At 43.9% G+C, this 26,237-nt stretch overlaps 1 long non-coding RNA gene across 2 annotated transcripts in view; it reads left to right on the top strand.

Moving 5' to 3' along the window:
- LOC120370259 overlaps positions 1-23,068 on the top strand; it is a 39,354-nt gene extending 16,286 nt beyond the window's left edge. For both annotated transcript variants that reach the window (XR_005583671.1, XR_005583672.1), the window contains exons 2-3: positions 6,667-6,802; positions 22,819-23,068. This is a non-coding gene — a long non-coding RNA (uncharacterized LOC120370259). The remainder of the gene's footprint in view (positions 1-6,666; positions 6,803-22,818) is intronic.
- Positions 23,069-26,237: the final 3,169 nt, after the last annotated feature.

The raw sequence follows: 26,237 nt of genomic DNA, 5'->3' as shown, positions 1-26,237 counted from the left end.
TCTCTCACTCTCTCTCTCTCTAGGTCTAGCCTTCTGACCCTCACTTGTATGATCAGTTTCAGTTTTCTAAACCTGATTTTTATAATCAGATTTAAGCTACATTGAATATTAAAACTGTTTTGTTTGTTTGGCTCCCTTTGTATGGTTATTACCTGGCAATAAATAACTTTCATGGTTAAGCTGGTTGCTTCTCTCTCTCTTTCTACAGCAACGCTCCCAGGGGCGGCTCTACAAATTTGGCCGCCCCAAGCAATCATGCCCGGGAGGCGCCCCCGAGCCGCGGGAGCAGCGGACCTGCCGCGGGCTTGACTGCGGAGGGTCCGCTGATCGCGCGGCTCAGCTGGACCTCCCGCAGCTGCGGACGGTTCGCTGGTCCGGCGGCTCCGGTTAAGCTGCCGCAGTCATGCCTGCGGGAGGTCCAGCCGAGCCGCGGGACCAGCGAACCGTCCGCAGTCATGCCTGCGGCAGGTCCGGTCCTCCCGGGGCTCCGGTGGATCTCCCGGCCCAGCCTGCCGCCCCCCTGGGAAAGGGCCGCCCCAGGCGGGTGCTTGCCCCGCTGGGCTCTAGAGCCGCCCCTGAACGCTCCTCATACCTAAGCTAAAGATCCCTGCAGCGCCCAAAAACCTTGTGAGGTTTGCTCATCAAGTGGGTTACTACCAGAACAATTGTAACATGAAAGTGGGGATAGGAATATGCTGAACCTCAGGCATATGAGGATGACAGCTTGTTTTTGCCACCACCCCCCCCAAAAAACCCTCCGAGAGTGAAGTGCCGAAGTAAAAAAAAAAAAGAGAGCGAAGTGCCGCCCCTGGAATGCCACCTCTAGAGTTGTGCTGCCCCAAGCACGTGCTTGGTTTGCTGATGCCTAGAGCCGGCCCTGATCATACACTTTATCCTGCATTCAGGACTGCCTGTGTTTCTCAGTGCAATATCAGGGCCCTCTCTTGCAACTGATGGGACTGACAGTGCACAACTTACTAAAGGCTTATATCTATTCCACTTCATAGGACTGTTATGCAGAAATGATCATACAACTAAAAGCCAGGAACACCTGGGTTCTGCTCCTGGTTCTGCCACTGACTAAGGCCTGGTCTACACTAGGACTTTAATTCGAATTTAGCAGCATTAATTCGAATTAACCGCACACCCGTCCACACCAGGAAGCCATTTAATTCGACATAGAGGGCTCTTTAGTTCGAATTCTGTACTCCTCCCCGACAAGGGGAGTAGCGCTAAATTCGACATGGCTATGTCGAATTAGGCTAGGTGTGGATGCAAATCGAACTTAGTAGCTCCGGGAGCTATCCCACACTGCACCACTCTGTTAACGCTCTGGACAGCAATCCGAGCTTGGATGCTCTTACCAGCCACACAGGAAAAGTCCCGGGAAAATTTGAATTCCTTTTCCTGTCTGGACAGTTAGAATCTCATTTCGTGGTTGGACATCGGGGCGAGCTCAGCAGCACTGGCAGCAATGCAGAGCTCTCCAGCAGAGGAGTTCATGTAATCTCTGAATAGAAAGAGGGACCCAGCATGGACTGACCGGGAAGTCTTGGATCTGATCGGTGTGTGGGGTGAGGAGTCTGTGCTTTCGAAGCTGCGCTCCAACAAACGGAATGCAAAGACCTACGGGAATGTCTCCAAAGCCATGAGAGACAGAGGATACAGCCGGGATGCAACGCAGCGCCGCGTGAAAATCAAGGACCTCAGACAAGGCTACCAAAAAATCAAAGCGGCAAACGGACACTACGGAGCCTGCCACCACTGCCCCACCAGTGACCGTGGACTCTGACGATGGGACAGTGTCGACGGCCAGTTCCTCAGCGATGTTCGCGGACGGGGAAGATGAGGAAGGGTTTGTGGAGGACGAGGCAGGCGACAGCGCTTACAACGCTGGTTTCCCCAACAGCCAGGATCTCTTCAGCACCCTCACGGAGATCCCCCAACAACCCTCCCCGGCCGTTAACCCGGACCCTGAATCAGGGGAAGGAGTAGTCGGTAAGTGCTTTAAACATGTAAACTTTTATTATTAATGGAACAGGAATCTGAACTATGTGTAAAGGAGGTCTCTATATATATGGGGATAGAACAGAAATCCTCCTGGGAGATCTCCACGAAGCTCTCCTGGAGGTAATCGAAAAGCCTCCGCAGGAGGTTCCTGGGGAGAGCTGCCTTATTGGGTGCTCCGTGGTAGCACACCTTTCCGTGCCAGGCTTTCATGAGGTACTCAGGGAGCATTGCCTCCCCGAGCACAGCTGCATAGGCCCCTGGTTTGTGCTGGCTTTCACGCAGCATGCGCTCTCTATCTCCTTCAGTGACCCTCCTCAGGGCGATCTCGCTCTGCGACTCCTGCATCTAATTAGGAAAATTACCGTAATGTTACGCCTGGTCCAAAGTATTTTTAAAAAATCTCCGGACAGACGGCGTAGCAGAGACTCAGCACGCTGCTGCGTGACAAGCGTAACGGAAAGCCAAAGAATCAAATGGACGCTCATGGAGGGAGGGGGGGGGAATGAGGATGCAAGCTATCCCACAGTTCCCGCTGTGTCCGAAAATCATTTGCATTCTTGGCTGAGCTCCAAATGCTTCTAGGGTCAAACACAGTGTCCGCGGTGGTTCAGGGCATAGCTCCTCAATGTACAGCCACCCCCCACCCCCAGAAGGAAAAGGGAAAGAAATCGTCTCTTGACTCTTGTAAATGTCATCCTATGTGTACTGAATGCTGCTGGTAAACGCGATGCTGCGGCACGCTATGGTAGCATCCTCGCCCCCCCTCCCCTGCCTCATGGGTGACTGACGGTGCAAAATGACTGGTACCCGTCCTCATCATCAGCCTTGCGATAGATGGTGTAGTGCAATAGGACTGCTACCTGTCCTCGTCATCAGCCCATAAGTAGACGGCCTGCTAACCGTCTTCATCATAGCAACAGGGGGCTGGGCTCCATCAGCCCCCACCCTTCATGTGTAAAGAAAAGATTCTGTACTGCCTGGACTATCATAGCAGCTGGAGGCTGCCTTACCCTCATTTCATTTCCCCAACAAGTCACTGTTTCTTATTCCTGCATTCCTTATTACTTCAGCATACAAACGGGGGGACACTACAACGGGAGCCCAGGAAGGCTGGAGGAGGAGGGAAGCAACAGGTAGGGTTGTTACAGGGGCACCCCCTGTGAATGGCACGCAGCTCGTCATTCCTGCGGGATCTGACACAGAGCGGCTGTGCTCTGTAGTTCTCTGATACACTGCAACCCTAGTACAGTTGCCCCATATTCTAGGCGGGACTGTTTCTATTTTTAGATACCATAAAGGAGGGATTGACTCAGGGAGTCATTCCCAGTTTTGTCTTTTGCGCCCCCGGCTGATCTCGGCCAGGGGCACCTATGACAGCAGCAGAAGGTGTAGTGCAATAGGACAGCTACCCGTCATCACCTTGCCAATTTACATTGGCGTGGTTGATGGTGCAGTATGGCTGATAACCATCTCTGCTGTCATGCAAAAGCAAATGAATGCTGCTGTGTAGCACTGCTGAATCGCCTCTGTCCACGGCATCTAGTACACATATGGTGACAGTGACAAAAGGCAAAACAGGCTCCATGGTTGCCACGCTATGGCGTATGCCAGGGCAATCTAGGGAAAACGGGCTTGAAATGATTGTCTGGCGTTGCTTTCCCGGAGGAAGGAATGACTGACTACATTTACCCAGAACCACCTGCGACAATGAAATTTGCACCATCAGGCACTGGGATCTCAACCCAGAAGTGCAAGGGTCGGGGGACACTGCGATGGGGTGGAACAGGGGCAGAGTTTATGCTTTCAGGATTGCCTGCTGCAGGAGTGCGGACGAGATAGGTGCTGTGCATGGTGTTGTTCACAGACACAGACTAGACTGTGTTCATTGTTTGGAAAAATGTATCTTTGCAAGGAATTCACTCCCTTTTTCCCATCACACAGCTTCGACTGTCTCCAGACCTGCCACAGCATCCCCCTCACAGAGGCTGGCAAAGATTAGGCGGCGAAAGAGAAAGACACGGGACGAGTTGATCGCTGAAGTTATGGGGTGCTCCTGAGCCGAGGCGGACCAGCAGAGCCAGTGGAGGGAGAACCTCTCTCTGTACCAGCGCTCACACAGCGAACGGGAGGAGAGGTGGCGTGAGGAAGACAAGCAGGCGACTCAAACGCTGCTTGGACTAATGAGGGAGCAAACGGACACGCTCCAGCGCCTTGTCGATGTTCTGCAGGACCGCAGCCAGGAGGACAGAGCCCCCCCACAGTGTATCTGCAACCGCCCTCCCCTGCCACAAAGTCCCATACCTCCCGTCACCCAAAGTAACCAGAAGGAGGGGCGCCAGGGGCCGTGAAAACTGTCACTGCACCCCAGCAGAGTGCTCAAGTACCCAAAAGCTCTCATACCCTAAATTTTGAGAAATCCTTCCCTTCCTGACTCACCCTAGCCCCAATCCCAGTTTCATCCCCTGACTGTCTGGTTAATTATTAAAAATACTTTGCTGTTAATTACTGTTTCCGTCATGCTTTTTTACACAACACTGCGTTTGAAGGGGGGGGGGGTTGGGTGGGGAAGGGGGTAGGGTATTGCATAGGACAGTCACCTTTAGCAGGGTACAGAGATGGGGGCAGGATCAGCAGCAGGTCACACACACAGTGCAGTCAGTAGGCACCCTGGTTAGTATGGGAGGTGGTTTGCAGGTTCTGTGTGGGTGGGTGGGTACGTGACTTTGTAGCGGGGGAGGGTACGTGACTTTGTAGCGGGGGATCTCATGCAACGGTCCCTGTCCTGGACCACAGAGCCACGCAGCAGAGGAATCTGTATCCGTCCTCCCCTGCCACAAGGCCACATAGCCCCCGCACACAGAGTCCCAAAAAGGAGGGATGGCAGGCTCCGTTGAAATATCCAGTCCGGCACTGCAGACCGCTCTGGGAGCAGGAGCCTGTCATTCCTCGAGTTTACAGGCGGTCTTTACATCACTGCACACCCTACCCAGCACAGTCCGTGTCCCAGTTTCAACCATTTAATGCAAAGTCATCAATAAAGAAACCTTTGTAAAGTTACAGTGGAACATGTATTTTATTTTTAAACGTGTGTTGGAAGTGGGGGAAGCGGGGTGGACGGGGTATGTAACTGCAGATGCTAGTCAACAGTAACTTGGTAAAGAAACGGGGCAGGTTCAGCTTCTCTGTAAAGAAACTGAACAGTCACAGGTCTCGCTGCTCGCTGGTACTTGAAGAGTTCCTTGTCGCTGTGCAAGGCGCCTGTATAGGGCTTCACGAGCCAGGGCATTAGCGGGTAGGCTGGGTCCCCGAGGATCACTGTAGGCATCTGCACATCCCCAAGAGTTATTTTGTGGTCCGGGAAGAAACTACCTTCCTGCAGGCGTCTAAACAGACCACAGTTCCTGAAAACACGCGCGTCATGAACTTTGCCTGGCCACCCGACGTTGATGTTGGTAAAACGTCCCCCATGGTCCACCAGTGCTCGCAGCACCATTGAAAAGTAGCCCTATTTCTCAGCAGCTGACTGTGGAAGAGGTGGACGATAAGGTGCGAGGAGTTGACAACGGCCATAACTGCAGCGGGCTCTGTGCTCGCAGTGCTGTGGCGCCCGCGCTGTCTCTGAGCAGAAAAGTGCATGAACAGATTGCCCGCAGGCGCTTTCGGGGAGGGAGGGAGGGCGTGATTGACGGTTCAATGATGACAGTTACCCAAAACCACCCTCGACACAGTTTTCCCCCCCAGCATGCATTGGGGGGAAATCCCAGAATTCCAATGGGCAGCGGGGAGTGCGGGAACTGTGGGATAGCTTCCCACAGTGCACCGCTTCCAAAGTCGACGCTGGCCCCGTTACTGTGGACTCACACAGTCGAATTAGTGTATTTAGTGTGGATACACAAATTCGACTTCATAAGGTCAATTCCACAAATTCGACTTAAGTTGATTTGAAATAGTCTTGTAGTGTAGACATACCCTAAGATGTTCATGCATGGAATTCTTAACTGTAGTGACTCATTTTACCATTCCTCAATAAAAGGGGATAATACTATTTGCCTAGCTCACAGGGGTGTTGCCAGGATTAATATACTGTATCTATGTTTGAACAGCTCTTGAAAGATATAAATCCTTAACATTATGATTTGTTTCAGAGTGCATCCTACTACTAATATATGGCATTAGTGGCAAATTCTGATCTCTATCAGACTGGTATAAATCTGAAGTAACCCCACTGATTTTAGAGCAGTGAGCAGTATTTGGCCTTTATGATAGATCAGACAAGACAGACAAACAAATAAAGCCTGTGTACCTTGAAAGTACTAGAAAACCCCAACCTCATAAAATACATGCAGAACCTTACTCCTATTGAAACCAAAGTTGTAATAATGTACTTTGACAGAAAATAATATTTAAATTATAAAATCTCTTTGGAGATGGTCTATCGATAATCTCCAAGTTGTCTCTTAGCTTCACAAAGTTGTTACCCAATCCTCCCTGGAGGCTGTCTTAGAAGCAGATCTGCAGTTGGGAGAAAATACAATCTTCCAGAGCTCATGGTCTGTAAAAAAATTTTCATCTTCAGAAAAGGAGTATAATGTGTGTGTAGGCTTGGGTCCACTTCATCTTACCTACATTTGTATTTCTTTGATTTTATTTTTAAAGGACCATTGGAGCTGGAAGGGAATTCAAGTGTCTTTTAGTTCATTCTCCTGCATCATTGCAAGATTGATTTCTCTATATTCCTAAGTCATCTACTTTGAGAAGCCTACAGTGTTCTTACACTTTTGGTTGAACTCTGGTGAGTGATACATTCTTTTAATCTTACACCTCCAGTTAAAGACATTTATTCACTTAGGACTATACAGTAGAATGTGTAGTTATCACATGCAATTACGGTATACTACACGCAGCATTTTTCTACTGTTGGTTTTGAGAAACTTAGAATTTTATAGAATATCAGGGTTGGAAGGGACCTCTGGAGATTATCTAGTCCCACTCCCTGCTCAAAGCAGGACCAACCCCCAGACAGATTTTTACCCCAGATCCCTAAGTGGCCCCCTCAAGGGTTGAACTCACAACCCTGGGTTTAGCAGGCCAATGCTCAAACCACTGAGCTATCCCTCCTCTCTGTATAGAACACACTGTATCAGTTTCAAATGAATATGTAATTTGGGCTGCAAGCAGTACTTAAGAATTACGGACATTTTCCATTATTCATATTCTCCAAGTCTCTTTAGAAACAGACCTAACACTTGTTCCTTTGCATTTCAAATGAAGGGGTGTCTGTGTCATGACACTAGCAATTCGGTTAATATTGACACTGTCCAAATGCCATTTGGAAAATGAGAATATTTTCATTATCTTCAGCATACTATGAAATACTGTAGCTTATCTCAAATACTGTGTGGTTTCTGTCACGATGGTATGACAACACTTCCCTACCCAACTAACCATGTTTTAGGAATGGGATGTACAAAAATACACAACACTAGACAGATTTTACTATTTTTATAATATTTATTTATTGCTCTTCTTTGTACTGTACACGATGATTTATACTATTGTATGATTTTCTGTTGCTCTCATCACAGTAGTATTTGAGCACCTCACAAACATTGATAGCCAGGGAGACTATGTACAGGAAACTTTCTCAGGGGGTTATGTAAGGCTTCTTTGCACTGCCACAGTGATGTAAAGGGGCCTTGGTAGACTTTAGATTCAAGGTCAAAGTCTTGACTCTAACAATCACACAAACTGGTCTTTTCTGCCATTCTCTGCTATGCATGCTGTATGTGCTTGTTTGCTTCCTTAGCACAGGGCCGTAACCAGGGTGGGGCGAGTGAAGCAGCCACCAAGGGTGCAACGCTACAGAGGCAGAAAAATTGGGCCAGAGGTGACACATGAGGGGGGCATGTGGGGGTCATGTGGCCCCCAGATTTTTTGGTTGCACCCCCCAACCCAGACAGGCTAGGTGACCTGTTGAGGTGAGTCGGGTGGAGGTGGTGCTCCCTTCCCGAGCCCCGCCTCCTTAGGGGGCTCACCTTGCAGTTTGAAAACCTCTGTGGGGCGGTCACATGCCTCCTCAAACCTTTATATTGTGTTCCTCCCACTATCAACATTTATGAGTCACCAATGAATGGGGTGGAAAAATGACAACAAACAAAACAAAACAAAACAAAAAAAACCCTGGTAGGGGGCACAAATATGCTTGCTTTCCTCTGGCACTAAAATGCCTAGTTACATTACGACTCTGTCTTAGCCTTTCTTCTCTCTACGGTGTAGCCTTGCTTTGCAGTTTCTAAAGGCTGGTGTTTGTTTTGTTCTAGCTTCCAATCCCCGGTCTCTGGAACTCTCCTTAGCTCTCTCCATTTTTCTGACACTCTTCATCATTTGAAAATCCCACTTCAACACCTCTCTCCTCTTCCTGGCGCTGTATTGTTGAAGGATTTTGCATCTCTTCTTTGTAAGTCCAGTAGCTTGCTTTTCTTGGTGGCTATCGGTTAGTGGCCTGTTTTTTAGTGTCCCTCAGTAACCCTTACTGTTTCTATTTGATGTGAAGCAGCTATCGTTTATAAGCTGTGCATCTTTGATAGGTTTGCTGTTTTTATGAACAAAAATAACTCCTTTTGCACTCGGCTTCAGTCCCCTCGCCCCCTGCTACAAATTTCCCTCTGGCAATTATAAGGAGGTGAAGTAATGTTTGGGGAGTAAATATCCTTTACTTAGCTAGCCCAGTAAAATGTGGATCTAAAGAATGGAAATATTTCAAATTAAAGCCATCCTCCAAAGTGGTGTGATGCATAGAGAACACCAGGCCTTTGAAGTTGGCAAGTAAACTAGTTAGTCACAGAGTTGAGATAACTGAACATCTCCCTTTGAAACACGATTGATGAGGCAGAAACTGATGCTTGGCAAAGATAAAATTTCTCAGTTGCGAAGGAAAGATGGACTGGCAGACAAACATTTCAGACCTAAAGAAAGGATCTCTCCTGAAAATTCCAGGTTTAAATTGCTTCACTATAGCAGAATGCTAAAAAAGGTCTGGATTGATGTTACTGTATAAGTGTCACTAAATTTGCAGTCCATCACTAAACTATTTATGGAGTTAATTGCAAGTCCATTACCCAACTGAAATGTTTTAATACAGTTGAGTACTTGACTTCCTTCAGACAACAACAAACAAGCCCCAAGTACACTCATTATCCTGAAAAGTTGTTCACAACATCGTGAAATTAATTTACAACAAACAACCAGTTAAAAATAAATGACAAGTGCGTGACAAAATGCTTGTATTTTCCTATCTATAGATCAGGTGTAATTCCCACTTTCTTGCACTGACATTACATCAGTGCTAAATGATCTAAATGAGCTAAATGCTCTCAATGTTCATAGCACACAGGATGGACTTTAGTTCTTTTTGTTGGCGGGGCATTGTATAGAGAGAGGTGAGTTGTGTTTGGAAAAAGATACAGCACCAACCATGGCAGAGTGGATATGGGGATTTTAGGTCAGCTGTTCACCTGTATACAAATATGGCACAATCCCAAGATAATGCAGATGGTTTTGAAGAGATGAGTGGTGAGAAGAGGGAGGAGTCAAAGAAGATTCTGAAATACAGGTTGTAACATCAATTGCAAAAAGTATTTCATTGACTAAGGAAGAATGGTCTGTGATGAAAGCCTGGAAATTGGAATTAGCAGATTCCTGGCTATGCACCAGGTTTCATGGGTAACGTTGGGAAGTCAGATATGACCTGATATTTAGAGAGGTTGAGTGCCTGCAGCTCCCATTTACTTCAGTGGGAATTGTGGGTGCTCTGTACTGTACCTCTGAAAGGTCAGTCTGTTAACCTTTCTGTGCCTCACTTTTACAATCTGTAAGGGGAAATAATTTTGACCTATCTTGTTATGTCAAACTGATGTTTGTGAAGTACCGTACTTTGAGACCCTTGCATGAAAGGCACTAGGCAAGTGCCAAGCAATAATATGACTAATTAATTAGGGGTTAAAGCTGTGCTAAGAGTTGCTTCTGAGCAGCATTTCCTGGCAGCTATCTGTGGTGTGACTTCTTTCACTCTCTGGTCAATCTTTCTGTTTAATAAAAATTAACCATTTGGCTGAGAAACTCTAAGTGTGTGCTTTGATTCTTAAATACAAAAAAATGTACAGGCTGTGATGGGTTCAGTCACAGAGACCCCCTTGGGACTGTCACTTGATGTGCTGAGACTACCACTGAGCCTGTTTTCTCTGCCAGTTTGGGCCTCCAGAACCCTGCCTTGTTGAACCAGACACACAAGCCTGCTGCAACACAGACCAGGTCTGGTCCATGCCCCCAAAGCTGCAGACTTAATTGAAAACAGCTTAAGAAGTGCTCCTGTCTCCAGCACCCAGACACCCAGCTCTCAATGGGATCCAAATCCCAAATAAATCCGTTTTGCTCTGTATAAAGCTTATACAGGATAAACTCAAAAATTGTTCGTCCTCTATAACACTGATAGAGAGATGCACAGCTGTTTACTCCCCCAGGTATTAATCACTTACTCTGGGTTAATTAATAAACAAAAGTGATTTTATTAAGTATAAAAAGTAGGATTTAAGTGGTTTCAAGTAATAACAGACAGAACAAGGTAAATTACTATGTAAAATAAATCAAAATATGCAAGGCTAACTTAATACACTAAGGATCTAGTTACAAATACTAACTTCTCACCCTAGATCAGGGATCAGCAACCTTTGGCACGCAGCCCACCACGGTAAGCACCCTGGTGGGCTGGGCCGGTTTGTTTACCTGCTGGGTGCGCAGGTTTGGCCAATTGCGGCTCCCACTGGCCACGGTTCGCCACTCCAGCCCAATGGGGGCTGCGGGAAGCAGTAGCCAGCACATCCCTCAGCCTGTGTTGCTTCCCACAGCCCCCATTGGCCTGGAGCGGCGAACTGCAGCCAGTGGGAGCCACGATTGGCCGAACCTGCAGACGTGGCAGGTAAACAAACCAGCCTGGCCCACCAGGGTGCTTACCCTGGTGGGCCGCAGGCCAACGGTTGCCGATCCCTGCTCTAGTTGTTATCTCAGGCACAATCCTTTTCAGACCAACGTTGTAGTTTATGGCTTGGGTCCAGCAATCACTCACACCGCCACCGTTATAGTCCTTTGTTCCTGTTTCTTTCCGGCATCTCTTTGGGGTGAAGAGGCCATCCCTTGAGCCAGCTGAAGACAAAAATGGAGAGGCTTCCAGGGCCTTTTATATTCTCTCTCTTGTGGGCAGAAACCCCTTTGTTCTTCTGTGCAAAATCACAGCAACAAGATGGAGTTTGTAACCACCTGAGCAAGTCACATGTCCATGAATGCTTCAGCTTTTGCAGGCTGACACCATTGTTTACATGTTAGTTTGAAAATTCCCAGGAAATCTCCAATGTGGATTGGCATCTCCCAAAGTCCATTGTTAGTTAAGTACTCCCAATTACTTGAATAAACCCTTCCCTTATGTTTTTCCTACAGCAAACACTTCAAATACAAGCATAGAGCCAACGCGCATAACTTCAGACATAAAAATAATACATGCCTACAAATAGGATGAATATATGCAGTAGATTATAACCTTTGCAAAGCTATGTTACATGGCATATCTAACATAAAGCATATTCCAGTTATGTCATATTTACACTCATAAGCATATTTCCATAAACGTATAGAGTGCAACATCAAACAGGCCTTAACACCTGATTTTTCTCTTTCTGTCATGGTGTTTCAGCACTTCCGGTCCTCATAAAAAATGAGTCCAAAAAGATAAAGGGAAGCTAACTAGAAAAGTGGACGCTTCCAAACCAAAGGTGTGAATTCTAAAAAAAACAGCTAATGGTTGAAGGACTGTGTCTTTTTTTTTTTAAATTGTTTTTCTTCATGGGTCTTAACACCTAGTTTTAAAGCAAATATGCCAATTTCCTGTGTTTTAGACTCAGTTATTAGCCATCTCTGACTCAGATTGCTTTTTAGAATTTAGAATTCCATAGTCTCACTTCATGTAAGAGTGAGAGTTCCTATTGTAAGCTGGATAGAGGAATTTAATACATTACAGTGAAGCTTATTTCAATCTTAGCTCCCCACCCCCCAGTCAAATACTATGGCAATTTTATTAGCAGGGAGATATGAAAGTTGGTGGAGAAAAATGTTTTTTTTTACTGTAGCTTTTTAATGTAATATAATATCTGTGAATGGAATCTTATTAGATGCACAGGAGAAAATGCACCTAATACTTCAACCCTCTATTTTCAGAGGTAAGAAGGAGGTAATGTGGGGGAAAGTGTTGAGAAAAGGGGATTAACATATTAGACATCCTAGAAATAACAATGAAAGTGTTCTTAAACTAGAAATTACAGGTTCTTAGTCAGCATCCAACTTTTATATTTAAAATCATGTTATCAGTCCACCAGGAAGAAGGGTTATAAGTTTGGCTGCAACTACAATAGGGATGATGGTATACCCCAATCTGCTTCTGAGAGCTGGAAAGATAACTACAGATAGTCACTACCTTGTCTTCATGAGAGTCTTCCTGGAACCAGAGCTCTGTTTTGGTTTCAGGAGCGGGTCATATGTACAGAAGCACCTCTGTTGCTACCTACTCCTGCACTAGAATAACTGAAGGTATCTCTAGTCATGACTGCAGCTTAAGCTGACATACCTGAGCTAGAACAGTGAAGCTGTGAACAGTAAAGCCATAGCAGTGTGAGATAAAGCACAGCTAACCCTCCAAACAATTACCCAGGGTTCTAGTGGGTTTGTATAGCCCACACTGAAACTCACATTGCTGCGGCTTTGCTGTTTTGGGACCTGAGCTAGAGTCATACCTTGTAATTGTGGTCTAGACATACAGAGAGGAAGGGAACTTAGGGTAACTGGTTCAATGGAGGGGCAAAGTTATGAGAGCCATCTTGGTGTTGGCACTAATGTTATAGAGGAATTATGTATGTGCATACTTGAGGTGGTGTGGGTTCCAAGGTTAACGTCTGCAATGCTAACACCAGCTCTAGTATAACAGCAGGTGTATTCTGTGCTATGATCAGCACAGTGGTAATCTTATAGGAAGTCGTGTAAAAATAGACACAGCCATAAACATACAAGTAAATTAGATTTGGGCAGGAAGTGGGGTGACAGTCAAAGCAGTTACACTTTAGGCCTTTTCTAAACACACAAGTTGTACTGCTTTCATTATACTAGTATAATACAAAGCCCCTAGTGTGGATGCTGTTACATTAATGTAAAAGTGCTTCTCCTGGCATAGTTTATGCCTATACTGGAAGGGGAATAATCTAAACTAGTATAAGCACATTTATTAGTTAAACGATACCCACATTAAGAGTTATACCAGTATAACTATACCAGTTTAAAAAAAACATCCCCTAACCAATGTAGTTACACCAGAAGAAAAACTGTACATAGTAGACAGGCCTTAGACTCAGTAGCAGAAAGAATGAAAGGATGGTATCAGTGAGGTACAAAACCAAAAGCACTATTTGCTACAAATAGCATCTTGTGAGATTTGGATATGGTTTGCATGTTTCATTGCTTTCTTTACATAAGCTTTCCACCTTACGTCTGTTTAAAGAAATGTATTATAAGTAACCAATGACTACATTACAGAACAGAGCTAATTCATAGAAAATAGAATGTTTCCAATTGCATAACAGTATTCGGTAGCTTAAAAGTGCACAGTGTTAAAAATAATGACAACCTGAGATGCTTACTAACAGAGAAGGAATTTAAGTGAACATTCAGTGCTAATAATAATGCTTTATATTTATTAGCGTGGAACAACATTTTTTTTTTAGTTTTTTAAAATGAAAAATGCCTCTGTGACCAAAATGAAAATTTTTATCGTTTTCCCAATTTTCCTTTTGGTTGAAATTTTCTGATTTTTTCCCCCACTGAAAAACCAGAAACCAAACCTGAAATTTGCACTCAAAAATTTTGTGATTTGGTTTTCAAAAACTGAATTTATTAACCATCCCCCCTCCCCAAAATAAACAAAATGTGTTTTGTTTTTTGAAACCCAATAAACTTTTATGGGATTTTTTAAAAAATGTTTTGTTTAAAAAATGTCTTGCAAAAATGACTGGCATTTTTAACCAGCTCTAATGTTTATAGAAATTTTCATTTGAACTTTTTATTTTCAAGCTTATACATACACTGAGCAGCTACCTCTGGGATAAAATGTAGCAGCTCTTTAACAGTATTGAGCAACATTATCCAAAAGTTTAGTATGGGCACTGTAGAAATATACCATATCCAATTATGGCCCTCAAATGCCAGATATAAGCACTTTCTGAATAAGATTAGATAGACATGCGTCACTCAACTATGAGAACAGGAAAAGTTGGGGAATCCCCTATATAAGGGGTGCATACAACTCAACTGTGTTCGGGAGCATCTAAGAAGACTGAATAATGTGGGACATTTATAATACTGTAGCTAGAAGCTGCTAGTAGAATAAATCTGACAATCAAGAACGTGCCAAAAGCCTCACTGAGACACATTCAGGATTGTTAATTCTTACAATCATGTCAAGTTATTCACCTCTTGTCAAGTCAAATGAATCTCCTTCTGGGGACAGCCTGTCACTCCGCTGACATCTGAAGTGTATAGCAGCATCACTGCATCTCAGAATGAAATAAAGGTACAGTAAATTTGGTGAGGCATCAGAAAGATGTTGCTGCAGTGTCAATTGTCAGCAATAAGATCTGCTGTAATGCTTACAGCCAAAAAGGTGAAAGACTTAAGAGAGAGCTGAAAGCTGAGAATACTGGTAACAGCCCCCTTCCTCACAATGTTTCACAGTAGAATGCTAGGCACCAGAAGTATTCTTAAGATGAATCTTGGTCCCTTTACAAATTCAAGGCTGAGTCCTTAAACTGATACCTTCATGAAAACATCAAGAGGACTTTGGTCAAGAGCACCAATAAATTAAAAATGATTATTAATAATGCACAACCTTGGCAGGTCTTTGTACACAGGTGGTATAGCTGGACTCTTGAGTGGAGTGAGGAAGGATGTAATTCTATTTGGAATAGGGAGCAAACTTGATATCTGTGTTGGGAAAATACTAAAGAAGAAGGGAGGGGTAGCAACATTATAGGGCTGGGCAAATTATTCCAGAAGTCTGTGCACTCTCTTGAACAGGCTATATCTGGATAACTTGTCTCTTTTTGACTGTCACCTCATCTTCAGATCTAACAAGCTAAGAGAATCTGGTCACATGAGTTATGTATTTGGTACATAATTAAGAAGTTCAGTCCAGGCCCCCTGTAAAGCTACTACCACATTCTGCACTTCAGAGAATCTACAACTTGACAATTAATGCCATACTTCGACTGCCTCATAGCTCTGAGCACACACATCTCTTCCTTATTTAAAAAAATTGTGTGTGTGAGAGAGAGAGAGAGACACATTCTAAGTGAGTTAGCAATCCAAAACCCAATGACTTTCAGTGGGAGTTGGGGTATGTAATTGCATTAGTCTCATTTAAAAATATGCTTGCCACAGAAGCAGTACAAAAAAAAAAGTAGAAAGGAACAGATTCACTCAAAAATTGGTAATGTTACCTGTTAATGTCACTTGTGAAAAGCTTTCAGTAAGCTCTTCCAACAAATTCTCTTTTAAAGAAGCCTTACAATAAGGGAAGACACCAGTATATATTGGTTTGGTATACATTATTAACTTCAAGCCCAAATCTGAGTTCTTGCACCACTTATAGTCTGAAGTCTGGTAACCGGAGGTACAGCTACTTGGATTTGAGTCCTCAGCTGAATTCAGAAAATGTAACCCATGCTATATAAATACAGTAGATGTCAGCTTATTTGGAGGGATGTCAGTTTATCGCATATAATAAACAAATGAGGCATGTTAATGATAAAGAGTTATATTTATATAGTGCTCTTCACATAGAAGGATCCCCAAGTGCATCACAAATGATGTGTATCTACAATATATGAATCATTTTACTCACAGGGGTTGGAATGTGACAATAGCAGGGCCACCCGGGGGGGGGGGCAAGAGGGGCAATTTGCCCCAGGCCCTGAGCCCCGCAGGGGCCCCCACGAGAGTTTTTCGGAGCCCCTGGAATGGGGTCCTTCACTTGCTCCGGGGGCCCCGGAAAACTCTCGTGGGGCCCGGGCCCTCGGAGCATCTTCCGCTCCCGGTCTTCGCCGGTGGGGCGTCCTTCCACTCCGGGGCGGAAGGACCCCCCGCCAGCGAATTACTGCCGAAGCGGAACCTGCCACCGAAGTGCAGCCGGGTCTTTGGCGGTAATTTGGCGGCGGGGGGCCCTTCCATTCCGGGACCCGCCGCCGAATTACCACCGAAGACCCGGCTGCACTTCAGTGGTGGGTCCTGCTTTGGTGGTAATTCGGTGGGGTCCTAGAATGGAAGGGCCCCTCGCCACCGAATTACCGCCAAAGCGGGGGCCCCCCGCTGCCAAAGACCCCAGGCGCCCGGAATCCTCTGGGCGGCCCTGGACAATAGTTTAACACCATCCAGCAATGCTACATAACACTTAGGGCTGGGGGTGGGTTTTTTTGTTGCTTTTTTAAAATCTAGTTAGGATGTAATTATACAGATTGGAATCTGACCATGACACTTGGACTAGCGGAGTTAAGTTATGGGATCTCTTTTAAGCACCTTCAGAAGGGTCTTTGGTTTTACAAAAATTCCTGAGATTCCTAAACTTAGTCCATCCTTTTGGAAGTTAGCTGGCTCTCTAATTTAGTTCACTAGTTACTGCATTTCATAGACCTTTATCTACTTAGGACTTGTCCAAGTTCTCATTAAGCATAAAGTCAAACTGGCTTCTGTGGGAATGACAGCTCAGATGTGAGTGAAGAGCCAAGTGAAAATTATGTAGTGATTTCACATGACAAGGCCATTTCAGACAAAAAAAAAAAACATTAAGCACATAAAGTTACACAATAGGAAATCTTGAACTTTTGCTGACCCCTGCTGATGGCAGTTTGCCAAGGGAAAGTTTTGAAGCTACCCTAATGCTCTGTTTTGGAAATCTTTCTGATTCTAATTCCCAGTGCTTGTATACTATTTTAAGAAAATGAAAAGTGCTTAATTATGTTTCCAGGGTACCATAGCTAATAAACTAAAATGCCTACCTAGAGCTGCTGTACTTACAGCCTGGAAATCCTGTATATTGGTAATTACCCAAACAATATAAACTTATGCAATATTAAACCACAAATGAAAAACAGATAAGAGAAGAAGGTTTTGCAAAGTAACAGCAGTGTCATCCTGGAAAGAGAATGGGAAAGTGGATGCATATATATCAACTTTGATGAGTATTATACCTTTAGACTGCAATGTGCAATTATCATGACAACAGCCATGATGGCCTGAAATAGCTGGTCAGCCTCACCTGTTTGGTTATACAATAGCATTGCAATCCCCCATCTAGTGTAAACCAAATCTTGGCTAGGAACATGAAATCAAGTTGCCAAAAGGAGCGCCTGGCATTCCACTACCTTACTCATGGCCTTAGTATCTGATAACCAATAGAGAATTTCCTCCTGTTCAAGAAAAACTGCCCTCTAATTACTCAGTATTCTAATCACTACTATCTGCAGTAATTGCAAAGGAGAGGAAATCACTAAAATAAATCTATGTCTCTTAAAGTATAATTAACAATTAAAATAGAAAGGTGCCATCCTGACACTCTGATGTAGATTAAAGACTCAGAAAATGCAGCTCAGCATTTGAGGGCAAAGCGAAAAGGCTGGACACTTGCAAAGTAGCTCTAATGTAAATTCTATTAATTATCCTTTTTAACTGCAGATTGGTTTGTGTTTGAAAGGTGACATGTGCAGCTTTGAATGTCTAGGAGGTATTTGGATTCATGGTTTTGATTCCAGCCCATCTCTACTCTTAGCAGGATTCTTTCATTCTTCTGGTGGAAGAGTCAGGGATAGTTAAACCTCAAAGGGTTTGAAGGTTTGGTTCTGATGTAGTTGGTTGGAGAATTTCCAAAACTTTAAAGTTTTGATGAAAAATGTACACGTCTCTCCTTCCCTCTGCTACAATGTCTACAAAGCACAGGACAAAGTCCAGGGAGCTGGTGCACTGTGTCCACTGCTTGTTCAGTAATCAGTATTGTCTCAGTGTTGCCTTGGGCTCCCTCCAGCTGTTTGCTGTATCTGTCTCTAAGGGCTTGGCTACACTTGCAGGTGTGCAGCGCTGGGAGTTACAGCTGTCTTCGTACAGCTGTGTAGGGAAAGCGCTGGAGTGTGGCCACACTGACAGCTACCAGCGCTGCAGTGCGGCCACATTTACAGCATTTGCAGCGGTGTTGGGAGTGGTGCATTATGGGCAGCTATCCCAGCGTTCAAGTGGCTGCAACGTGCTTTTCAAAAGAGGAGGGTGGGGTGGAGTGTGACAGGGAGCGTGGGGGAGAGAGAGAGAGTGGATTTTTGGAGCCGACACTGTCAGCTCCCTGCCTTGCAAATTCTGACCACTTCCCTGACCCCTCATTCACTCTTAAATGCAAATAGCCTGCAGACCAGATAAGCAGCTGCTCTGACGGACTCCCTTCCCCCGCCACCCGCCGTGCTGTTTCTCTCCTCAAGCAAACACTAGCTGTGGACATTCATCCCCCTGCCTGCCTCATTCACAGCAAACAGGAGTTGTGTTTGTTTTTTAGATAAGCAGCTCCGGGAGCCCCGAGTTCACAACAAAACAAAGAGAGGCATCATAAGAAAACAAAGGGAGTTCTTTAGTTAAAAGCATTATGGGAAAATTCTGGAGGTCAGTTACAGCATAGTAAGATTAATCACTGTTTACACTGGCACTCCAGCGCTGCAGCACCAGCGCTGCAGTTGTTATTCCCCAGGCAGACATGGAGTACAGCCAGCGCTGTAGCCAGGGAGATACAGCGCTGTATGTGCCTTGCAAGTGTGGACGTTGAGTGAGTTGCAGCGCTGTAAAGCCACCACCAGCGCTGCAACTCTCCAGTGTAACCAAGCCCTCAGACTGTAAGCTCTTTCGGGTGGGGACCATCTTTTTGTTATGTGTGTGTACAATGCTGAGTATAATGCTACTAATAAAACACAATCTTGGATTGTGTTCTGTTTTTGACCAGCTCTTCCTGGATGTGTGACTGTTTATCAGAACCACTCCCCTGCTCTGTGGTATTCAGCATGGTTCAATAGATAGGACACCTCAGAAGTTAGGTGCTTTGTTCTGTTCTTCATAGGTTCTTATACTATGCTTATCACCGTAGTAACTGAGTACCTTCCAGTCATGCATTAAGCCAGCTGACTACTCATCTGTCACGTGTTGTTTGTTCTCATCTTCTTCCCAGAGGGTGCAGAGAAGTGTCTTTTTTTAGTGAGGTTTTTTTACATTTATTTATACAACTTCAGTATACCTGTTGGCATGTGTTTTTACTGGAGAAGGCTGGGTCAAAGAAATGCATCTTGCTCTTGGAGTGGAAAGTTGTGAGGTCTTTAGTTCCTTAGGGAACCTCATTCTACAGTCTTGGACCCTCCCCCCCACCCCCTTCAGAGATGGTTCTGTCTTCTGCACAGACAAGTTTTACTCTTCTAGTCTCTAAAGTGCCACAAGGACTCCTAGTTGTTTCAACTAACACATTTATTTGGGCATAAGCTTCCGTGGGCTATAACCCACTTCATCAGATGCATGGAGTGAAAAATACAGTAGGCAGGTATAAATATACAGCACATGAAAAGAAGGGAGTTGCCGTACCAAGATGGGGATCAGTGCTAACTTATAGTTGAGAGTTCCAAAGGAGCATAATTGTTTGCTGTGGTCTTTGTCCTGCATCTTGAAATGGTCTTTTAGCTACCCTGGGCCCAAGATAAGCATTGAAACCTGGAACTTGATTAGAAATTCTATGGAGAGCCAGCATAGAGAGTGGAGGTGTGATATGCCCATGGTAGCCTGCATTGCTGAGAAGACACACTGCAATGTTCTGTACTAGTTGGAGTTTTCTAGATGCTGAAGGCTTCATGCCCAGGTATGCTGCATTGCTGTAACTCAGCCAAGAGGTGATGGAGGCATGAATAACTGAGGCCAAGTCTTCCTCTGTCATGAGTATTCTAGCCAACCAGCAATGTAGAAAGCATTATTCGCTGCCATTGTGACATGAGAGCTCAGTATTAGTGAGGAATCCAAGAGTACTCCTAAACTATGGACTGAATTGACCAATTGTTGATATGTATCTTCGACTAGACCATAGCTACAAACCCCTGAAAATACTTTCCTCTGTCCTCCAGCATCTCCAGTCATTTGTCTATTTATACCGATCAACAGATGTGACCTGGGCAGGGGCGGCTCTATGTTTTTTGCCGCCCCAAGCATGGCAGTCAGGCGGCTTTCGGCAGCACGCCTGCGGACGGTCTGCTGGTCACAGGGATTCGGCGGAATGCCTGCAGGAGGTCCGCCGGTGCCACGCCTTTGGCATCCCCGCTGCTGACTTGCCGCGGGACCAGCCGACCTCCCGCAGGCATTCCGCTGAAGGCAGCCTGACTGCTGCCCTCACAGCGACTGGCAGTCTGCCCCCTGCGGCTTGCCGCCCAAGGCACGCGTTTTCTGCGCTGGTGCCTGGAGCCGCCCCTGGACCTGGGATCTTCCCACATTTTTTCCATGATGCCTGTCATTGGCAGTTAAATCTCAACAATAGCTTGTAAGAGCAGAAACAAAACAGCATTTAAAAACATGTCCAGAAGCCTTGGGGATCAGTTTTCCAAAGGTCTTCAAATAAATCCTTAAAACTTCTGTGAGGTTTTGACATTTCACTGTCTGAAGCTGGGACTGTAATGGAAACAGCACAGAAAATTTGGCTGTAGTCTGACTTAGAATGAAGTAAAATGAAAGCCCCAAATTGTTTCACTCCATTACCGTGTGCGAGTATAGCAACCCTCTGCTTAGAATGAAGTTCTGTAAAGAGCAGGATCTGAGTAGAAGAAAGTTCTTCTCTGTTGATTTGTGTCCATCCCTCTGCATGTGTAGATATGTTGTTTTTCTTTAGCAAATCCATTGCTCGGTATGAGATTTATAACTACAGTAATTCATTCTTTAAAGGCAAATATTAAATTAAACAGCATGGTTTATCTTTAAAAAATGTAAATGTGGAGAAGTGGCTATTCCTCCCACCTATGCCCTTTACCATCTGAAAGTGCCTGAGTAACATAGAAAGCTGAGGTCTTAGGTTGTATAGTGCAGGAGACAGAGTGAAAAAGCCTCTAACAATCTACCCATAACTGCCATGACCTCACCTCTGGCCTGCACAAGCACCGTCTGACAGGGTAAGAGGAGAGACATGGTGAGCACTTTAGATCAGTTAGGTTCTCTGGGAGTTATCCTGGACCTGAACAGTTACTGACAAGAGAGAGAGATTCTGCTGAATTATTCAGAAGGGCAAGCTAGAATCTAGACTAGGATGAGACCGCAAAACTCATTTCAATTTAGAATAGACTGAGACCAAATTCTTGGTAGATTAGGCCAGTGTTTTATCCACTGAACCTATTACAGCTCTTCTGACATGTCTCGATTTTTGGATTCATCAACTGCAGATACCCTCTGTCAAAAACTTTGACAAAATATTATACTAAAAATCTTATCACACTAGCATGTACTTTTATGTGCGTTTTCATGTCTATCCACGCTGGTCATCTAGTAATGTGTGTACAAAACTGCTTCACAATCCACTTTCTTTTCTTTCTCAATTCACCAGTTTTTATGATATCAAAGCCTCTTCTGTGGTGACAAACTGTCAAAAATTGTTACATTTTGAAAGCAAGGGCTTAGGCAGAAGATGCTGGTTACAAAGCAGAACACTTCAGTTTGCACAAATATCCTGGGAAGCAGCAATAATAGGAAAAGGAATATAGAAAAAATTGCATGATTTCATGGGAGTTTTGAGCTCAGGATGGGTGTCAGAAGAACTGCATGCAGTGGAAGGCAGGTTAGGAGTTTAGGGAGGGGTAAATGTTCAAACTGCTGCAAAGGAAGGAGAGTACAAGGTGGTAGAGTTTCATAATTCCTCCCATTTATATCAAGAAGAGCCACAGAATTAAATCCACCTTTTCCTCTGCTCTTGGGATCCTCTGGATCAGTTAGTCAGTCTACATCTCCCTGTCATTCAACTTAATTTTTAAGGTATCACAAAGGGTCTAATCCTTATGCTGCACCAACCCCGGTGGAGGGTTCCGTTCTTCCCAGCTCTCCACTGAGTGGCCTTAGATTCACTCAACAACCTTTACTGTACAGCTCCTGTAGATGAACTAGTCCTGCCAGCTGCACCCCTGTTCTAGTGACTGCTGGTTTCTCACAGCAACAGCTCTACTACCCCCACCCTCAAACAGCAAAACTCCATCCATTCCATTGCAACTAGAGCTCTGATCAGCTATGGAGGAGGGCCAGGTTTATAAAGGTTTTAGGAGCAGTACCTTGAATGATACAGGTATTGTTTTTCTTGTGTCAAACTGTCCCACTATTAGAGCTGGATGAAACTTCTTTTTGCAAAAATGCAGATTGAGGTCAACCAAAACATTTTGCAAATTACTGTTAATTTTGCCAAATTTTGGGGGTAAAAAGCACACCAACCAAATCATTCCCCAAAATTAATATTTTATTTGGACATATTGAAATTAAACATTTTGATTTTTTATTTGAAATTACTTTTCTTTGAAATTTCCTTTAATTTTTCATAAAAATTATCCTAAAAATGCTTGAAATTCAAATGAAATTTTTTTGGAAAAATTTCCAGTTTTGTGTCAGTCTAAAGCATTTTTTAAAATTATTTTTCAGAATTGCCAGCAAATTGAAAAATCCATTATTTGCACAGCTCTACTCATGATCCACATCCCCACGGGGACATGACACGTTATTAAATATCAGGAGAAATTCCCGAAGCAACTGCAGTATAGAATATCAGTCTTGGACCGATACAGAACAAGCACTGGAGAACAGCAGCACTGTAAACAGAAGAGTCTGTGATTATCCCAGTTCCACTTTAACCCAGTGGGCCTTTGGGAAAGGCCATATTTCTTTATCTCATTTTGGGGGGGCCTGCATAGCCTTTTCTTTCTATTTACAGCTAAGTACAGCTCAGTGTGACACACGTACTGTACTATATTTGTCGTGTTGTCCCACTACACTCAGCATGCTTGAGACATTACAGTTAAGTATTAGATCTGTCCAGCATGACAAGATTTTTCCAAGGAAAAAGAAAAGTATGTCTTCACATTTTGTAGGCCCTGGGACAAAGCTAAGATGCATGTCTGTGTGAATAAGACTTTAGCAATTAGCAGCATGTCATGGGAGTCAACAGAGAAATATAACTGATGCTGATCAAAGAGTATATGTAGAGCCCTGCAAATCTGCGGATATCTGTTTGCAAATCGCAGATCACATGCGGTTACAAATTTTGTATCCAGGCAGAGCGCTATATATTTGATTTTGTTATTCAATAGATGATATGATCACTTTTACTGAACCAAAACTGAAAACTAATCCCAACTATGTGTAGTGATTAGAGCAGCGCATTGAACAGCACTTGCTATTTATTAGTGGAGAAGTTCAAGTTGGACTCCCCCTGGCTTAAATGGGAAGGATTTGCTACTAGGAAATTCTCAGTGAGAGACTGTCACCTGTGCAACCCAAATTCCAGGGGTATGGCAAGGCCTTCCTTTTTGCTTAGGGTGGGATTTTCAAACACACTCAGCACCATCTTAACTCTGCTTCCACTACAGTCAATGAAAAAGCTCCCATGAACTCCAGTGGGAGCAATGAAAATCCAACCCTGTAGCTTTGGGGGAAGGAATGGGAGAGGCTGGGTCATGATTGCTGCTGTTATTTAGAGAAATAAAGTTTTATTGGGGATTGGTGTCTACTTGTGATTGGCTAGATTTGTGGCTGAAGGTGTGTGAAAGCTGCCAGATTTCCCTTTCATTCTAATTGTATTTTTAACTTTTGGTAGAACCCTGGCACCTAGAACCCTGGGTAGCGCTTTGTGGGTTTTTTTTTATGAGATCCATTATACATCTAAACACAATGTAGTGTGTGTGTGTGTATATATATATATATATACACACATATACACACACACACACAGACTACATATGTGAATGTGCAAATAATAGCCCAAAGAGGACAAAGCATACATAATTTGCACCAGGCTGGACGTTATGTATATCTAAAGATGGTCCCCAAACATGGTGGATCCCATGAGATTTGTGGGAGGAGGTTATCTCTATTGAGGTTCTGCAGGGATTCTGGACACTTATTGCTCTCCTTTGCCCACCTGTCTGGCTGTGCAATGCCAATGGATCTGCAGCTTTGGGTTTTCCTGCAGATCCCTATTCAGCTTTCTCCAGTCACTGGTCACATGTGGAGGAAGGGCTGCTGCATCAGAACCAGAGCTCCTAAAGCCCCACTTGTATTTTCATAAAGTATTCTGTGTCCTTGTATATGTTAGGGGACCACGGAAATCTTAATTATCTAAGAAAATAAGAGGAGCGAGTCAAATTGGTTTAATGAAGGAACACCCATTGACTCTGCCCTTGCTTGGAAGAGTGAACATCCAAACTTCCAGCACGTTGCTGATGCCTGCAACATACAAGAGTTTATATGTTGCAGTAAACCCAGAAAACATTGGATGGACCAGCTCCTAGGGAGGTGGAAAATTACATCACAAGGGAGAGCCTTTTCAGCATTAATCTATTTGAACATTCAGTGAAATAGGTCATTTGGAGAGAGATTTTCAAAGGCACCAATGGCTCCTGGAAGTTAGGTGCTGAGCTGCCATTTGCAGCTTAGAAAATCTCTCCCATATTTTTCAACTGTGAAAGCTGTTCTCATTATCATAAAGAAACAAATCAAGATGCATGTTCGAATCCTTGGTTTTTTGTTTTTTTTTAAAGTCACTTGCTCTACAAATAAACAAGCTTTATATGAAATATTAACCTTCTTCCAATGGGCTACATAAATATTTTTAAGCATAGCACAAATCTCAGCAAGTTCCACATGATTTGCAGAGAAATTTCTTCAGGATATCCTAACACTGTCCACTGGGAATCCTACAATAGCTATACTTTGTTATGCATCTGTATTAAAGAATAAAATCTATATAAGAGTGATGTAGAACTTCCAGACTCATTTTACTCTTTGAGATCATCTGGATTCTCTGGGTCTCATATAGCATAAATATTGTATTGATTCACACATTTGAGGGGATCTCACATGTATACTGGGCATATCAACTGTATTCCTCTTATCCTTAGCCAGTACGGTAGAACCTCAGAGTTATGAACACCAGAGTTATGAACTGACTAGTCAACCACACACCTCATTTGGAACTGAAAGTATGCAATCAGGCAGCAGCAGAGACCTAAAAAAAAAAAGGCAAAGCAAATACAGTACAGTACTGTCTTAAATGTAAACTACTAAAAAAATAAAGGGAAAGTTAAAAAAAAGATTTGTCAAGGTAAGGTGACTATTTCTGTGCTTGTTTTATTTAAATTAAGATGGTTAAAAGCGGCATTTTTCTTCTACATGGTAAAATTTCAAAGTTGTATTAAGTCAGTGTTCACTTGTAAACTTCTGAAAGAACAACCATAATGTTTTGTTCAGAGTTACGAACAACCTTCATTCCCAAGATGTTCATAATGTTGAGGTTCTGCTGTATAATGTATTTAATAGGGCATTCAGACTTGACAGTAAGGAAAATTAATTATTAAACTATTTGTACTAAACTGTTATTTGTTGCAACATCTGAGATTCTTATGGCTGGTCTTTATTGCAAAGTTACATCGGCATAAAGACATCTCTAACACTCCTGAGAGACTTAATTGACCTGACCTAACCACCAGTGCAGACAGCGGTAGGTCAATGAAATAATTTTTCTGTTGGCCTAGCTACTGACTCTTGAGGAGGTGGATTATGTACAGCAACATGAGAACCCCTCCAGATGCTGTAGTAATTATCTACACTGAAGCGCTACAGCAGCAGAGTTGCAGCACTACAGATGTGCCACTGTAGTGTTTAAAGTGTAGACATAGCCTTAGATTCACTGGACAAATAATCAAGAAGCTAGAACACAATAATCTTACTTTGACTAACGTCTCATTGGTGATTTGTATTCAAAAATTGACACTGCCCTTGCCCCTAAAGGTTTCAGATGAAGATTATATATTTCATTTGTTGACCTGGACTGTGCTTAATGCAAC

Source organism: Mauremys reevesii, linkage group 8 (assembly GCF_016161935.1).
Source record: "Mauremys reevesii isolate NIE-2019 linkage group 8, ASM1616193v1, whole genome shotgun sequence".
NCBI lineage: Eukaryota > Metazoa > Chordata > Testudines > Geoemydidae > Mauremys > Mauremys reevesii.
The sequence above is the reverse complement of the archived record's forward strand: the minus strand, read 5'-3'. Positions and strand labels throughout refer to the sequence as shown.